General features: G+C 43.3%; 1 protein-coding gene across 12 annotated transcripts in view; it reads left to right on the top strand.

Annotated features, from left to right (window-relative positions):
- The window catches only part of SIPA1L3 (signal induced proliferation associated 1 like 3), a 312053-nt gene that overhangs the window by 85594 nt on the left and 211723 nt on the right, over window positions 1–14736 (top strand). For 9 of the 12 annotated variants that reach the window (XM_059666685.1, XM_059666692.1, XM_059666691.1 and 6 more), the window contains one exon: window positions 8633–8700. The exons of 1 other annotated variant lie outside the window; for it this stretch is intronic. The gene's annotated coding sequence lies outside the window, so the exon portion shown is untranslated. Of the gene's footprint in view, window positions 1–8632; window positions 8701–9361; window positions 9482–14736 lie in introns of all 12 variants that reach the window. 2 more of the 12 variants (XM_059666686.1, XM_059666682.1) reach the window with 1 other exon arrangement.

The raw sequence follows: 14736 nt of genomic DNA, 5'->3' as shown, positions 1-14736 counted from the left end.
AGCTGTGTGTTCTCCAAGACAGAAAGCAGAAGAGAGCCTGCTGCCATCTCTGGACACCAGGAGAGCTTGTGGTCCTGGTCCCAGCCTTTGGGGCTAATAACCTGCCAACTGGCAAAGCAGGTGACAGCAACAGTCATAATCTCTGACCAGTCAGATTAGCCACACGTCTGTGTTTTTGTTGTTGTTTGTTTGTTTGGTCTTCCTTTCTTTCTTTCTTTCTTTCTTTCTTTCTTTCTTTCTTTCTTTCTTTCTTTCTTTCTTTCTCTCTCTCTCTCTTTCTTCCTTTCTTTCTTCTTTTTCTTTTTTTTTTAGAGAGAGAGAGGAAGGGAGAGAGAAGCATCAATTTGTGTTCCACTTATTTATGTATTCATTGGTTGATTCTTGTGGGTGTCCTGTCAGAGGATTGAACCCACAACCTTGGGGTTTTGGGACGACACTCTAGCCAACTGAGTTACTTGTCCAGGGCCTGGATGAGCCTTTCCATATGAGTTGGGATGGAAATACAAGGGAAGACTAGAAATGTCAGGTCCAGAAACACAGGAACAGAAAGGCCCAGGCACACCAGCTGCCTTGGGGTCAGGAGAGCAGCACCCTGGCTGGCCAGCCTCGCAGAAGTATCTCACATGGAGCCATGGCGCTATCAAAACCTCATAGTATTTTTGCATGCCCCACTGCGGTTTCCCAAACTTGGATCCCTAACCGAAAGTGGAAATTAACTGTTTTTGATCCTCAGTGAAATTGAATTCACAGATGTGAAGGGCTGACTGTAGAATCACAAGTTATACATAGAATTTTGACTGTGTTCAAGGGCCACTGTACTTTGAAACATGATATAAGAGATTGGTTTTCAGTATGTTGATTGTGGAGTGATGGAACCATGATCAGACACTTCCCTGAAAGCCCATTTTATAAAACAGAACAAAGTGGAGCTGTTTTAGGTAAATGGGGGTGGGGAGGCCTGGAGCTTCACCCACTCCTCCCCTGACCCTCTGTAGTGTCTCCCCTGAGGACCATACTCAGGGGAGTTAAGGGTAGCACCTCCTGGGGCTCTAGTGAGGCCTGGCTCTGCCTTCAGCTGGCCCGGGCTGTAGACAACTCACTGAAGCATTCTGAACCTCACTTTCCATCAAGTGGACAGATCAGACTAGATCCAAGCGTTCTTCACCAGTTTCTGTGGACAGCTTCAGAGGTCTTTGACGTCTTTGAGACGTGCAGTATTTTGTGGGTTTTTGTTTTTTTTTCTGGAGAAACATGATGTAGTTTTATCAGCTTCTTAGAAGTATCATGTTCACCCAAACATGAAGGAGCACTGTATTGATTTCTGAGATCCCTTCCAGTTCAATCAATAAGTTATTTCTGTTGTATATGATAGAATCTCCCAAATTCAAACTGGCTTACACTGCAAAGGCAACTTAATGGCTCTAGGACCTGAGAAAATCCCAGAGCTGGTCTGACCAGAGTCAGTATTCAGGTATTCTTCTCAAAATTCCACCCTTCTCCACTTCTGGGCTCGCCTCTCTCAGCTTTTACTTCATTCTCAGGTGTCCCACCCCTACTTCCAGGGAGCAAAGTAGCCCTCCAACAACCCCTGCCTTACATCCCATCCTTTCCCCCCAGTAATTCCAGCAAAATTTCCAGGGCCAACTCTGATTAGCCCTGCTTAGGTCATGTGTTTCTCCCAGAACCCATCACTGTGGGTGAGGGGAGGAGCCACTCAGGCTAGGAATTGGGCCAGGATGTCCTCTCACCCCCAGGTTCTTTCATCTGGGATTCTGTTTCTTGGTATAATCCTTGGGAAGCTTTGTGCTTGGCCCTGTGAGTTTAGCATATGGGACAGGTGGGACAGGGTTATTGTTAGATAGTGGGTGTTCTGGGACATCTATAGCCCACCTTTGTTGCCATTTCTACAACCTCTTGGCATCTTCCTCTCTGCTGTGGCTCCTCCCATGTATGAGGGATACCAGACTGATGGACATCATAGCTTCCTCTATTTGGCAGGAAGAAGATTCCCAACCCAGAGAAACGAGTCTGTCAATGCTGATGAGTCTTTCAAGAGCCATATGCATCACTCTAGAGAAGGAAAGGGGGAAAATTAGAGCAGCATAAAAGCAAATTTTAAGAGGCAGCTATTAAAATTTTACAGGAGCTTTATTGCAGGGATTTTCTGACCATCCCAGGAATTTTTAAAATGGGAAGTCTGGTGATAAAGGAAAATGTTCTGGGGACTTATGGTTCCCTCCTGCCCTCCCAAGCATCTTGAAAACGAGAACTGTTAGGGACTCATAGACTAGCTTAGGGATAGTACCTACCCAACAGGCTATTTCTGAGTTTTTTAAAAAGTATGTATTTTTCTGTATTTGCTGTTTCTATGTATAGTAACTGTTTTTAAATTTTATTTTGTGCTTTCCTAATGACTTGGTAATGAGTTGTGGGAATCATCAAGAACTACAGTTGTCTCTCCCCTTTCACATTCGTTGAGAGTCATTTAGTTGTGTGAGCAAATACTAATGCAGGTCAGCCTGCTTCAGTATAAAAGGAAATGTATGGACTCAGTCTGTGACAATGTACATGTGATGGCTTCAGGCATGGCTGGATCCAGGGCCTCTCCTAAGGTTTCCAGGACCTAATTTCCTTTCACCTCCCACCTCTGCATTTCTCTGTGTTGATTTTAACCTCAGGTAGTCTCTTGGGCAGCTCCCCGGGTATATCAACCACTTGCAGCTCTCAGGGAAATAATCTCTTTCCCTGTGGTCCCAGGACATGTCCTAAGCCTGCCATTTATTGGGCCTAGTCAGCCTGGCTTCAATGCCAGGGCCACCCTGAGCCATCTGAGGCCAGGGACAGGGAAGAGGGGGTACAGGCTAGGATCATATTAGTACCCCTCCCCTCTTCCTATGTGTAGGGTCATTCCCACAGGAGTTGAGTGGGAAAGGTGAGGTTCAGGGGCCTGAGATGCAATGTAAGTCAAAACAGCCAATGCTCAGTATCTGAGTCTACCCCCACCCCCAAATTATTATCTTTCCTGGGAACATGCTTCACCTTTCCCTGATCTCAGGTATAGTTTAGGGGTTCTTAATCTCAGGACCATTGACCCTTGAAGGATCCTTGCATGGAATTTAGAGGATTGTGAAGTTGGCTGGGAAGAAATTTACATCTTTATTTTCCCTACCATCTGAAATTTTAGCATTTTCACAACTGTATTAATTATACTTCTGACTGTCACTGCTAGAAATCATAAATATTTCCATATCACATTATAGTTGGTGCAGATGTAAAAAAAATATCATTTAGACTCATCTATTTCTAAATAACTAGTCATTGGATCCACCACTGAGATTTCATAATTTAAAGCATTCATAAAGAAGCATGTTTTTTTGTTTTTGTTTTTTAAATGTATTTTATTGATTTTTTACAGAGAGGAAGGGAGAGGGACAGAGAGTTAGAAACATTGATCAGCTGCCTCCTGCACACTCCCCACTGGGGATGTGCCCGCAACCAAGGCACATGCCCTTGACCAGAATCGAACCTGGGACCCTTGAGTCCGCAGGCCAACGCTCTATCCACTGAGCCAAACCAGTTAGGGCAAGAAGCATGTTTATTACTATATCTCAAATTTGGTTGTATTTTACAGATATTTTTGACATCTACACTAATAAAAGAGAAACATGTAAATTGACCGTCCCTCCACTACACTCACCACCCACTCAGGAGTGAGTATGCAAATTAGCCTGACAAAGATGGCGGGTTAATTTGCATATGTAGGTGTCAAGCACCCCGGGAGGCGATGGTGGCTGCAGGCTCCCAGGACAATTGCCACCCCGGGAGGCAAGGCCGGCTGCACCAAGCCATGCCTGTGGGCTCCCAGGACCTTCGCCAGCGGAGAGCAGAGCAAGAGAGCAGGTGGAGAGTGGGAGGTTTAGAGGACTTGGCAGAGTAGGAGGACATAGAGCAGAGTGAGAGAGAGGGTGGCTTGCAGGGCGTGGCTCCCTCTGTCACCCCAGCTTCCTCATCACAGCTGTGGAAACTGATAGCAGGGAGGAGGAAGTCCCACCCCCACAGAATCAGCCAGAATCAGCCATTGGTCAGACAGCTCTCAGTGGCCTGACAGCCAGGACTCTCATTCACCTGCATCTCAGACCTTGACAGTAGAGAGGTGGGACCATGTCTAAAGAACAACTGTTGATACAACGTAGCTCTGCAGCCGAAAGATGCTGGCGTTATCAACAGAAAATGTCTGAAGAGCAATGTGCGTCTGATCTTGCAAGAAGGTGGTGCCTGCAACAGAATGTATCTGAAGACCAACTACTGGAAAAACATTGCTCTGATGCCGAAAAACACTGGCGTCATCAACAGAAAATGTCTAAAGACCAACGTGCCTTTGAATTTGAAAGAAGGCGGTGGCAATGACAGAATATGTCTAGAGAACAGTCATCAACAAGCACTACCAATACTGGTAGGAATTGTCTTCTCAGCAAAAATGGAGTACATGGGGATGCAATTCTCGAGCGTAGTTGTGGTGGAATGACTATAGATGTGAATTTTGCCTATCACTAAGTTTCTCTGATGAAAAACCATCCGATGGGAAATTTACTCGATGTTGTAGCAAAGGGAAAGTCTGTCCAAATGATATACGTTTTCCAGTTTACCCAGCATATTTTAAAAAATTAATGACAAACGAAGATCCTGACAGTAAAAATTTCATGGAAAATATTCCTTCCATAAATAGTTCTTTTGCTTTTGCTTCCATGGGTGCAAATATTGCATTGCCATCCAGATATGGGCCATACTGTTTTAGAATGCATGGACAAGTTTATCACTGTACTGGAACTTTACATCCTTCAGATGGTGTTTCTCGGAAGTTTGCTCAACTCTATATTTTGGATACAGCCGAAGCTACAAGTAAAAAGTTAGCAATGCCAGAAAACCAGGGCTGCTCAGAAAGACTCATGATGAACATCAACAACCTCATGCATGAAATAAATGAATTAACAAAATTGTACAAGATGCTACATGAGGTAGAAAAGGAAGCCCAATCTAAATCAGCAGCAAAAGGTATTGCTCCCACAGAAGTAACAATGGCAATTAAATAGGATCGTAATAGTGACCCAGGTAGATACAATTCTCCCCATGTAACCGAGGTTGCTGTCATAATCAGAAACGAAGATGGAGAAACTCTTTTTGAAAGGGACTTACTTGCTCATTCATTGTAAACCAGATCCCAATAATCCAAATGCCACTAAAATGAAACAAATCAGTATCCTGTCTCCTACATTAGATGCAATGACATATCCTATTCTTTTTCCATATGGTGAAAAAGGCTGGGGAACAGATATTGCATTAAGACTCAGAGACAACAGTGTAATCGACAATAATACTAGACAAAATGTAAGGACACGAGTCACACAAATGCAGTATTATGGATTTCATCTCTCTGTGCGGGACACGTTCAATCTTATTTTAAATGCAGGAAAATTAACTCAACAGTTTATCGTGGATTCATATTCAAAAGTGGAGGCCAATTGGATAAATTTCATCAAAGGAAACCAATCTAAGTTGAGAGTTGAAAAATATAGTGGTTTGATTATCTCAAATCTAGATCTGAAAATGACAATGTGCTGATTGGTAAAATGATAATACTTCCATCATCTTTTGAGGGTAGTCCCAGAAATATGCAACAACAATATCAGGATGCTATGGCAATTGTAACGAAGTATGGCAAGCCCGATTTATTCATAACTACGACATGCAACCCCAAATGGGCAGATATTGCAAACAATTTACAATGCTGGCAAAAAGTTGAAAACAGACCTGACTTGGTAGTCAGAGTTTTTAATATTAAGCTGATTGCTCTTTTAAATGATATCAGTAAATTCCATTTATTTGGCAAAGTAATAACTAAAATTCATGTCATTGAATTTCAGAAACGTGGACTGCCTCATGCTCACATATTATTATTATTGTTATTTTTATATATATTTTATTGATTTTTCACAGAGAGGAAGGGAGAGGGATAGAGAGTTAGAAACATCAATGAGAGAGGAACATCGATCAGCTGCCTCCTACACACCCCCTACTGGGGATGTGCCTGCAACCAAGGTACATGCCCTTGGCCGGAATCGAACCTGGGACCTTTCAGTCCGCAGGCCGATGCTCTATCCACTGAACCAAACCAGTCAGGGCTCACATATTATTGATGTTAGATAGTGAGTCCAAATTATGTTCCTCTCATTCCCTTTCAATGTGTACGAATTTCATGCACCAGGCCACTAGTCTGAATATATATAATTGGTTTCCTTTGTAATCTTGTGTATTGCATTTTATACATTTAAAAACCTGATTTTGAGAAGAAATTTATGCCCTTTATCAGGCTGCCAACAGGAGTCCCTAGCATGAGAAAGGTTAAGAACCAGGAGCATAGGGGCACGATTATTGAATCTGTTCTGATTTCTGTACCCTGGAAAGTTGGTTTGTTAGGGTTTCCTTCCTGGGGGGCTTCCTGGAGGAGCTGGCTAGTGTTTGAGCATAACCTTGGCATGTGGGCAGCATTTTGGCCATAGTATTGGGGAAGCTGGTCAGGGAGACATTGTCAGCCGGTGGTTAGCCCTCTCTTCATTGACTGCCATGACTGTTGCCTGGCCAAGTAGTCTGGAGCAAGACTGCCTGGGTTCATCCCAGCTATAGTGTACTTTTGACTGGCTGGATGCCTCAGCTAGTGGGTTTCTTTCCCACTCCATGCCTCAGTTTTCTCATCTGTAACATGGACATAATAATAGTATCTATCTATTTTTAGGGTTATTGGGAGAGTGAAATGAGTAGGCACATGGCTGCTAAGACAGAAGGTTCTAGGTTGTCCTCTCAGAGCTCATCTCCCTGACTTAGTAAATTCCTGGCCTAAACTGAAATGGGATGGTGAACAATATAGACCTTGGCTTCTCAGTCTGAAGACATTCATTCATCCATGAAATATCTATTTAAATATGAACAACTATACTCAATATTCAAAAGCATCTATATATATAAAAGGCTAATACGCTAAGTGTCCGACCATCCAACTGGTCGCTATGATGCGCACTGACCACCAGGGGACAGACGTTCAACACAGGAGCTGCTGTGATGCACACTGGCCATTTACAGAGAAACGGCATGACGGAGCTGGACCCTACAAAGCAACACTTGGCTTCCCCCAAGTGGGACACGGGCCCCACCACCACCCCGGAGCAACACCCCACCAGATTGCAGCTGACACTGCCAAGACCCCATGGAGCAAAATCCAGTCCACAGCCCAACCCAGCCCGGAAACGGTGCCTGTAGGCACCAGGTAATGACATCACATAGCAACGCCCAGCTTCCTCTCCCTAGCAACTAGCCTCCTTGTAGTTTCTTCAGCCTAGGAACATGACTTGCTTTATAGCCAGGTGGAAACATTTACACTTTAACCAAATGTCTGTGACACGTTTTCCTGTGCCTCATCTCATTTGATCCTCACAGAAGTCCTGGAATAGGTAGATAGGAGACTCAGTAGAATCCTATTTTATTTTCATTAGCCGGAAAATGGAGATTTAGAAAACTTAGAAACTTGACCCGACTGAAAAGAAGTAAGAAATGGTGGACCTTGGAAATGACTTCAGGTTTTCTCATTGCACAGAATATAGTCAAACTGCTGCAGTTAAATATTTCACCCTTTGTTCTCTCTGCACCATCTACATTAATAATCTGCTTCATGTTAATATTTACTGTTGTGTTGCTGACAGTTACCTGAAAGAGAAGTTGGGGTGCTTCACTCGGCTGGAAAAAGTTTAGCTAAATCAGAAAGCAGGTCTAATTAAGCAAGTTTATTCTATATATATAAAAGGCTAAGTTGACTTGCGCATGCGCAATACATATAAAGCTCACACTGGGGCCAATCGCACACGTGTTTTTTGATCTGTCATTGTCGATCGTGAATTTGGTTGCTACTTCTATTATATAGAAAGGGCAAATAGCAATATTAAAATATTTCTTCTAATTAACTTCCTTTCAATGTGCATGAATTCATGCACCAGGCCACTAGTAAATTAATAATATAAAGTTACATGTGAGGATAAGTGCTATTTCTCTGCCACTCCTCACAAGTGTCTGAAGGAAATGTGCTCAGAATGGCCTACTATCTGCCCCAGTCACCTCCCTGTCCTCCTCTCCTACCACTTGTCCCCTCACTCACCCTGCACAAGGCACATGGACCTCCTATTGCTACTCAAATGCTCCCCCTACATACACCTGCCTCAGGTCCTCTGCCATTCTGGTGACCTGGAATATTCTTTCTCAGCTAGCCACATAGTTCTTAGTCTCTTATATTCATGTCTCTGTCCTCTCCTCAAGCCTCTGACCACTCTGTGAAATAGCAGCTGCATCACTCTCCGCACCCTGCTTCCTGACTTCATATTGTGTGTTTATTGTCTTCCTCACCTAATGGAATGCCTGCTCCCTGAGGATAACAACTTTGTTTTGATCACTGGTATCCCTTGGTACCTGGCACAGAGCAGGTGCTCAATAAATACTTGTTGAGGGAGTGAATTTGTAAATGACAGAATACAATTAGCAGAAAGGCTCCGGTTGGCCAAAAATATAGCCTTATTCTTTTCTGTCTCTGTAGAAGCACAGTCTTTGACATCAGCTCTCCTGGGACCCTCAAGGAACACTAAAATTCAGAATGTACTAAGGGTGAGTACAGTATGGTTATTTGTTTGCTTACATTTTACAACTAGTACACCTAAGCCTTTTTTTTTTTTTTAAATGAATTTGAACGAGTGTCAAGGGAAAGATGGAAGTCTCCTTCATTGCCCCTCTATACCAAAAGTCTAACTTCCTCAGAAGTAGTTACCGCCAGAAGTTGGGTAGGTGTCCTGCCAGACCTCTTCCCATTCATGATCATATATGTATATATGTGTGTGTGTGTGTATTTTTTTTTTAGTTTGCCATTTAAAGAGAAAAGCCATTCTTTGTGGCTGCTGCCTCTATAGCAGCTTCCCACTGTCCTCAACAGTAATATACTTTGGAAGTCTTTGTTCATAGCATGCATCAGTGTGTCAATCTTTTTTTTCAACTTTTTAAACTCAGTTTTTTAAATTTACAGAAAGTAAAATTCAATTTTTGGTATATAGTTTCTGAGTTTAGGCAAATGCATGCAGTTGTGTGTAACTGTCACTACAATCATGATAGAAAATGGCCCCACCACCCACCCGTGTGGATGTGCTGTTCCTCCATAAACAAAAAATATAGTGTAGGTATCCTATATAATAGAAGCCTAATATGCAAATTGTCCCCTGTACTGGGAGTTTGACTGGGAGTTTGACTGCTCACTATGACGTGTGCTGACCACCAGGGGGCGGTGTAGAACATGGCAGGCATCAGCTACACAGAGCTGGTAGCGGGCAGCAGTGGAGGCATTGCCGGCTCCAATGGACCCTGACCAGAGTGGGCCCAAGGTGGTATGGTGGAGCAGGTGAGTGGGCAGCACCAGGCCAAGACAGGTGTGAGTGGGGCCCAATCGCCCCACCAATTGCCCCGCAGATGGCGGGCATGCATGCAGTTGTGTAACTGTCACTACAATCATGATAGAAAATGGCCCCATCACCCACCCGTGTGGATGTGCTGTTCCTCCATAAACAAAAAATATAGTGTAGGTATCCTATATAATAGAAGCCTAATATGCAAATTGTCCCCACCCCAAGCCTTCACCACCATGTGTTATGCATATCTATACAAAAAAAGCCTAGGTGGCTCTCACCTAGATCATGTGGGGACCCAGGGGCCCAGGTGCTGCCCAAGGCCCAGAGGTCAACTGGGACCTGCCCTTCCACGCCAGACGCTTGCGCTTCAATCGCTGGCCAGGCCTTGGGACCGTATCTGTGCACGAATTTCATGCACCAGGCCTCTAGTTTACACATAATTACACATAAGGGTTTCGAATATGTTACATATATGTATTATGCATATCTATACAGTTTCATGGGAATTGTTAATGAATACCTTCTTGTGTTTCTTTGGGATAGAGTCTAAGCAGGGGAGTGGGCCTCAAATTATGAGGCATTCCGGTTGGGCCATTTCTAAGTGGGACACCAGCCTTTGTTGGCAGGATGCAGGGAGGGTGCTTAGGGCAGCGGTTCTCAACCTGTGGGTCACGACCCCTTTGGGGGTCGAATGACCCTTTCACAGGGGTCGCCAAAGACCATTGGAAAACACATATAATTACATATTGTTTTTGTGATTAGTCACTATGCTTTAATTATGTTCAATTTGTAACAATGAAAATATATCCTGCATATCAGATATTTACATTATGATTCATAACAGTAGCAAAATTACAGTTATGAAGTAGCAACGAAAATAATTTTATGGTTGGGTGTCACCACAACATGAAGAACTGTATCAAAGGGTCGCGGCATTAGGAAGGTTGAGAACCACTGGCTTAGGGGGTGTTGTCTGATTCTCAAAGCACCAAGACTCCAACACGGTAGAAAGTGGGAGAGTAAAAGATTCTGGCATCCAGACTCTGGATTCAGGCAGTGATGTTGGCTCAGTTGCAGACACTAGTCAGTAGAGCTTTGGGAACTGAGTGGATCTAGGCAGTAACTTCTGTCTTGGCTGTTTATTGAATACCATTGCATTTCTTCATTCTGACCTAAGGTTCTGCCTGGATACCAGTAGAATGTTTGTGGGACAGTCTCTAGGGTCCAGATTTCCATCAAAGGATGCTTCTTAGCACAATTTTTAACTTCTTATTTGAAGTAATTTTAGTTTTACAAAAATGTTGTAAAAATAGTACAGAATTTATATACACATACCCATCACCCAACTTCCCCTAATATTCCTGTCTTAAATAAGTTTAACATAACTGTTCAAACGAAGAAATTAACACTGGTCTAGTATTATGAACTAAATGACAGACTTTAGTCACATTTCACTAGTTTTTCCACTGATGTCCTTTTTCTGTCCCAAGATCTTATCCAGGACCCCATACTGCATTTAACTGTCATGTCTCCTTAATCTCCGCTCTATGATGGTTGTTCAGAAGACAACTACTATGTTATTTTGTAGACTGTCTCAGTTTGGGTTTGTCTGATGTTTTCTCATGTCTAGAGGTTATGCATATTTGGCAGAACACCACAGAGGTCATGTCCCCTCCTCAGCGCATTGTATCAGGGAGTTCTTGGTGTCCATGTGTCTTATCACTGGGGCTATTAACCTGTATCACTTGGTTAAGTTGCTGTCTGCTGGGTTCCCCTTCTTCTTTCTTTCTTTCTTGTTTTTTTTAAAAATAAATATTGTTGAAAGTATTGCATATGTCACCCTTTTTTCCCATTGACCCTCTCCAGGCCTCCCCTGCCCCCACCCCAAGCCTTCACCACCCTATTATCTGTGTCCATGTGTTATGCATATCTATACAAAAAAAGCCTAGGTGGCTCTCACGCGACTCCCTCATGTCATCACAGGATGGCCGCCCCCACGTCATCACAAGATGGCCACCACAAGATGGCCGGCAGGGGAGGGCAGTTGGGGGTGAGATCAGGCCAGAGGGGAGGGCAGTTGGGGTGACCAGGCCAGCAGGGGAGGGCAGTTAGGGGCAACCAGGTTAGCAGGGGAGGGCAGTTAGGGGTGACCAGTCTGGCAGGGGAGGGCAGTTGGGGGCAATTGGGCTGGCAGAGGAGCAGTTAGGTGTCAATCAGGCCAGCAGGGTAGCTGTTGGGGGTGAAGGGGCCGGCAGGGTAGCGGTTAGGAGGTGATTGTGCTGGTAGGCAGAAACAGTTAGGGCAATCAGGCAGGCAGGCAGGTGAGTGGTTAGGAGCCAGCAGTCCCAGATTGTGAGAAGGATGTGCAAGAGGTCCCAGATTGGAGAGGGTGCAGTCGGACATCTCCCGAGAGGTCCTAGATTGGAGAGGGTGCAGGCTGGGCTGAGGGACACCCCAACCTCCTGCCCCATGCACGAATTTTGTGCACCGGGCCTCTAGTATGCATATAAGGTCTTTGGTTGATTACCTCCCACCCACCCACCCTCCCCTCCAAGATTCCGCACTCTGTTCCATGCTTCTATGTCTCTGGATCCACTCTGTTCATTAGTTTATTTTGTTAATTAGGTTCCATATAGGAGTGAGATCATATGATACTTGTCTTTCTCTGTCTGGCTTATTTCACTTAGCTTTATGCTCTTCAGGTCCCTCCTTGCTGGCTCAAAGGGTAAGAGATTCTTATTTTTTACACCTGCATAGTATTCCATGGTATAAATGTACCACAGCTTTTTTATCCACTCATCTATTGATGGGCACTTGGGCTATTTCTACATCCTAGCTAGTGTAAACTGTGCTATGAATATAGGGGTGCATATATTCTTTGTGATTGGTGTTTCAGGTTCCTTAGGATATATTCCTAGAAATGGGATCACTGGGTCAAAATGGCAGTTCCATATTTAACTTTTTGAGGAAACTCCATACTGTTTTCCATAATGGCTGCACCCGACTACATCCCACTGGCAGTGTACTAGTGTTCCCTTTTCTCCACATCCTTGCCAGCACTTGTCATTGTTGATTTGTTGATGATAGCCATTGTGACAGATATGAGGTGATAACTCATGGTTAAAATTTACATCTCTTTGATGACAGTGACTTTGAGCATTTTTTCATATGTCTCTTGGCCATCTGTATGTCCACTTTGGAGAAGTGTCTGTTTAGATCCTTTGCCCATTTTTTAATTGGATTGTCTTTCTTTTGTTAAGTTGTATGAGTTCATTATATAATTTGGATATTAACCCTTTATTAGATGTATCATTGCCAAATATGTTCTTCCACATAGTGGGCTCCCTTTTTATTTTGTTGATGGTTTCTTTTGCTGTGCAGTAGCTTTTTATTTTGATGTAGTCCCATTTGTTTATTTTCTCAATTTCCTTTGCCCTAGGAGATGTATCCATAAACATATTGCTATGAGAGATGTCTGAGATTTTGCTGCCTATGGTTTCTTCTAGGATTTTTATGGTTTTCCGATTTACGTTTAAGTCTTTTATCCATTTTGACTTTATTCTTGTGTATGATGTAAATTGGGGGTCTAATTTCTTTTTTTCTTTTTTTTTTTTTTGCATGTATCTGTCCAATTTTCCCAACACTGTTTATTGAAGAGACTGTCTTGACTCAATTGTGTGCTTTTGCTGCCTTTGTCAAATATTAATTGAGCGTAATGGCTTAGGTCGGTTTCTGGGTTCTCTATTCTGTTCCATTGATCCAGATGCATGTTTTTGTGCCAGTACCAGGCTGTTTTGATTATGGTGACTTTGTAGTATAACTTGAAATCTGGTACTGTGATTCCTCCAACTTTGTTTTTCTTTCTCAAAATTGCTGCAACTACTCGGGGTCTTTTTTAATGCCATATAAATTTTTGGAGTACTTGTTCTAGATCAGTGAAATATGCTATTGGTATTTTAATAGGGATTGCATTGAATCTTTAGATTGCCTTGAATAATATACATTTTAATGATGTTGATTCTACCAATCCATGAATGTGGTATATTCTTCCACTTGTTTACATCTTCTTCTACCTTTTTTTTCTACATTGTATAGTTTTCCAAGGACAGTTCTTTTGCCACCTTGGTTAAGTTTATTTCTAAGTATCATCATTTGTTTGTTGCAATGGTAAATGGGATTATTTGTTTAGTTTCTCTTTCTGTGAGTTCATTATTGGTGTATAAAAAAAGCCATTGATTTTTGGGTGCTGATTTTGTATCCTGCAACTTTGCCAGATTCGTTTATTAAATCTGGTAGTTTTTTGGTGAAGTCTTGCAGTGGTTCTCAACCTGTGGGTCGCGACCCCTGAAAATACATCCTGCATATCAGATATTTACATTACGATTCGTAACAGTAGCAAAATTACAGTTATGAAGTAGCAACGAAAATAATTTTATGGTTGGGGGTCACCACAACATGAGAAACTGTATTAAAGGGTCGTGGCATTAGGAAGGTTGAGAACCACTGCTTTAGAGCTTTCTATATACAATATCATGTATAAAAGCTAGGTGACCAGTATGACACAAACTGTGGCCAACCAACTGACCCGATTGGGGCTGGGGCTGGGGCTGGCGGCCAACCTCCTGCAGCCCCTCCCCCTGGCCAGCCTGGCCGGCTACCCCCACCCTGATCGGGGGCAGGGCCGGTTTGCCAATCTCCTGTGGCTCCATCTCCCTCCTCTCCCCGCCTCCCACTCCACCCCTGCCAGCCCAGCCCCAACCACCTGATTGGGGCAGGGCCAGCCAGATCCCACCCGTGCACGAATTTGTGCATTGGGCCTCTAGTCTGGAAAAAATGAGTGTTTTGCTTCCTCCTTTCCAATTAGGATGCCTTTTATTTTTTCTTCTTTTCTGTTCACTGTGGCTAGTATTTCCAGTACTATGTTGAATAAGAGTGGTGAAAGTGGACATCCCTATCTTGTTCCTGTTCTTAGGGGAAATGGTTTTAATTTTTGCCCATTGAGTATGATGTTTGCTGTAGGTTTGTCATAAATAGCCTTTATCATGTTGAGATATGCTCCCTGTATTCCTACTTTGCTGAGAATTTTTATAAAAAATAGGTGTTGGCCCATCTAGCATGGCTCAGTGGTTGAGCGTTGACATATAAACCAGGAGGTCACAGTTTGATTCCTAGTCAGAGCAAGTGCCCAGGTTGTGGGCTTTATCCCGAGTGTGGGGCATGCAGGAGGCAGCCAATTAAAGAATCTCAT

Source organism: Myotis daubentonii, chromosome 15, assembly GCF_963259705.1.
Source record: "Myotis daubentonii chromosome 15, mMyoDau2.1, whole genome shotgun sequence".
In the NCBI taxonomy this organism is placed as follows: domain Eukaryota; kingdom Metazoa; phylum Chordata; class Mammalia; order Chiroptera; family Vespertilionidae; genus Myotis; species Myotis daubentonii.
Note: the sequence above shows the minus strand (reverse complement) of the source record. Positions and strands in the feature narration are given on the sequence as shown.